A 4,046-nucleotide genomic window follows, 5' to 3' on the forward strand; every position below is an offset into this window, starting at 1 on the left:
ATTACGTATCTCGTCTTTAGTATAAACAAGATAAGTAACAAAAAAATTAGCAGTGTATTTCGTCGATGTCAAAAATAAAATACATTCATAACTAATTCATCTATGTTGAGGACGAGATACATATTTAAAATCTACTATATATATGAACTCATTGGTAGACAAGTTCATTTTTCATATTTCACCAAATCTCTACATGCTTTCCCCTATAGAATATCTCATTATTAGTTTCAGCCTATTAATGATGACGCAGCAAACACAAATCGTAGACATCAATCAGTTAAATGCGACTACACACATTGCTGCAGGACTCGACTATAAAGTTGGTAATCGAATTAGTCGATTATTTTAATATTATTGTTATTTGACTGATTTTATTAATTACACTACTTTAGATTAGATAATATTGATTGTTGTTTAGTTTAGGATTTATATTATTGTTTTTAGTATTTCTTTTCATATTTGTTTTATTTTTTAAAGAAACCAAAATCATTAGTTATTTTATATGTTTGTACTCGAGGGTGTTTTATTCTAGGTGAATTTCTCACATCATGACTCCTCCAGATATTCTGTTGTCGTCGTATTTTAAGGAGGTCGGATTTGAGCATGCAGCGAAGCTCAGGAATTTCTGTATCGACAACATCTTTATATTGAATGTATAGTTTGAGACTATGTTTATATTAAATGTATAATTTGAGATCATACTTATTTGTATTAATGGACTTTATTGTGCTTATATTAAGTATGTTTATATAGTTAAAAATTATCATCCCATATATAAAAGATGTATCTCATCCTCATCATAAACGAGTTAGTTATGAACATATTTCGTTCCTGATACAAACGAAAAACATTCATAAAGATTGCAGTGTCATCTGCAGAATAGATATAATGCTAATTAATCATTTATTATTTATCCTGTTCATGCCAAAAATGAGTTACTTTTATAACTAATTCATCCATGCCAAGACAGAATATGTAATAAAATGTATAAATATAAATAAATTCTAGTATGTCTATTAGATAATAATAATAACAACTAGCTTTTAACATGTTATATCTAAATAGCCATTAAAAAAAAGTGAATTTGATTAAACAATAGACACTACGGTAACATTAAACAATTCTTTAAATAGTTAAAAACTAGGCACTTTTTACAAAAGAAAACGAACTAAAGCTTTTTCCCCTCAACTTCTGTTAATTGTTGTAAACAATTCTCTTGAGATTCTAGGTCATTTTAAAGTTTATCAAAGATGTGAAAGTAAAATGGACGACTTTATATTTTAAAAAATAAAATAAAATATCCCATAAAAACTAATGTCATAAATAAACATACCCAAAATATATTTATGTGAGAACAATAATATAACTTTCACATACTAATTATGATTCAATTTTATTATGTGATGATATGTTTTATCTGTTGTCTGTGATTAAGGGACAACAGCACATTTAGGATGGTGGCCAATAATCAATAGTATATATAGTAAGCCATTATTATAGTAATATTTTTTAATAAAAATATTATATATATATTTATATATATTTTTTTTAAAATTAATTATTATATATTTATATATAAATATATATTGTTTAATTTATTTTTAATATATATTTTATATTTTAAAATATATTTTATACAAATAACTAATTTGATAACTAATTTTTTATATATATGTAGCATATTTATTTTTTCAAACAATATATATAATAATGATCTGCAAAAGTGGCTGCTTCATTTTTAGTGCTTTATTTCATCAAAGATTCCTGTGCATATGTTGTAATATATATAATGGAAGATGCCATAATGCCAAAATGGTGGTCCATGAATTCCTTTTCTAAAAGGCATTCGTTAGTTTATGAGTTGGAGTCTATCTACTTGTACTCAGTAGGATCCAATCTTTTCTTTGGATATTTTACTTTAATTTCAAAAGTTGATTTCATGAAAAATATAATAATTATATGTATAAATTAATAAAGAGAATATACCAAAGAAATTAAAATAAAGAATTCCCTCTCCCTCGCATGCACTGAGAACTGCTCCAATAAATTGATCAACAATCACACTTTTATGACAAAATGTTCAAACTCAATAAAACAGTATGTATAGTACATCGATTGGTTAGAAATTAAAGCTATCATCCATTCAAACGAAGAATGTTTGTCTCACCAAAAATGGAACAACGTTTCATGTCTTTTAGCTTCCACATATATTATTCTTAATTTATTATATCTCAAGCTTGTGTAAATTAATAGTAAACCGTATAAGCATTTCATTTATCCATCATTAAGAAATTCCATTAATTAATTAGATTACCCTTATGAAAGTTTAGGACTTCCATTTTATTTTGAAGTTATATATACGCCTTCCCGAATTGTAGTTATTAACAGTGTGTTTGCATATCCAGGTATTTTATTTAACCTTTTCTTTGCATATTTATAAATAACAAAAAATATTTTCAGTTTCTTTTATTAAAAAAAAAAGATAGTTTTTTATTAAAATCAAATTTCAGTATTTTTCAACTAAATGAAAAATCAAACTGTAAAAGCTTTTCTCTTAAAAATAAGAAAATAAATAAACAAACTCTAAGATGCTTTTGGACTGTGATTTCATTATTTTCTGTTTTTACTTTTAATATTTTTATATAATTTTGTAGAAAATAGAAAATAATAAATAAAAAAAAAGACAAAATTTTATTTTTTTATTATTATATTTTTTTACAAAATCCTAAAAACATTCAAAAAGAAAACATAAATAAAAACATAAACCTGCCTAAATCTTCTATGATCATGCAACCATTGTTTTGAATATAATTTTTGATAATATTGCTTTATCTTTATGTATATATTGTATAATGCTTTAGTTTTAACAAACAAATATAAGAGCCTCTTTTCTTCATATCCTCCCATCTCCTGACATAGAAGCACATTTATAATTGAAAGATTTAACAAATAATCAAGCAAATTTTTATTTTCTAGTAAATTGAGAAATAGAGTTTGTTATATTTATTTTCTGACAAAAATAATGAGCTAGTGTGATAATAATATATACAGTAAGATTGCTCATTTTCCTTTATAATTATAAAGTTTACGTGATAATAATGATATTGTTTGAAATCTGTTTACTCTTATAATTATAATCGAAACTCTTTTTTTTTTTTTATTGAAATAGAGATAAATTCTAAGAAATAATGAATTATTTGAACGGAAATGTTTGGTAACCAAAGAAAATTAGACAAAAACAGTCATAACTTGTCTTATTTAGCATTCATTAATTGTTGCGATAATTAATTAATGCTAAATAAGGCAAGAAGGTTGAAGTTGTAATATATAGTCAAGTATATATATGATGACAAGGGGAAATTAAATAGCATTCATACTTGAAATTAAGTAAAATCATCTTGAACAAGTGGAGTAAATAGTACATACACTACTAATACAAGAAGAAGAAAACAACAACGAGTTAATTAAATATAATATTGTCCTTAAGTATCATAATAAGTCAGGACCATATTTTCCTTACTTGACATACAGACTCACATGAAACTGAAATCCTTCATCACCCTCCATCATAAATATATATTGAAGATCATAGCCTTATATTATATATGTAGATTCATTTATTCAACAGTGCAGGTGCAGCCCTTGACATCAAATGCTTCTCAGAGGCGTGATGATAATTATATAATAATTTAATCTTGTTATTCATACGTTCTTTGCTGCAGTACTGAATGCTTCTCTGTGACTGATATCAGGATTATTAGCCTTAATCCTCTGGATCTCTTCCCTGAATTTCAACAAAGACATTTCAAAGATGCTTTAGTTAACGTTGCAAATATATTATTATTATTATTCAATAGAAATATTATCACGGTAAATTATTATTATTATTTGTAAATGAATAAAGCATTACTTACTTTATGAACTGATTATAAGCAGAAGGTACGCGCTGCCTTTTCTCGGGTGCTGGAAAAAGAAAATAACAATTCATCATAATCATGACCCCAATTTATTAAAAAAAATACATATACACAAAAAAATAAAAAAAT

General features: G+C 25.0%; 1 long non-coding RNA gene across 1 annotated transcript; it reads right to left on the reverse strand.

The window, feature by feature from the left end:
- Positions 3,343-3,998, reverse strand: LOC107612309. Its single transcript, XR_001613687.2, has 2 exons — positions 3,915-3,998; positions 3,343-3,784 (listed from the first exon to the last, which is right to left on the reverse strand). It is a non-coding gene; the product is annotated as an uncharacterized LOC107612309 (long non-coding RNA).

The sequence above is a fragment of the Arachis ipaensis genome, chromosome B08, assembly GCF_000816755.2.
Source record: "Arachis ipaensis cultivar K30076 chromosome B08, Araip1.1, whole genome shotgun sequence".
NCBI lineage: Eukaryota > Viridiplantae > Streptophyta > Magnoliopsida > Fabales > Fabaceae > Arachis > Arachis ipaensis.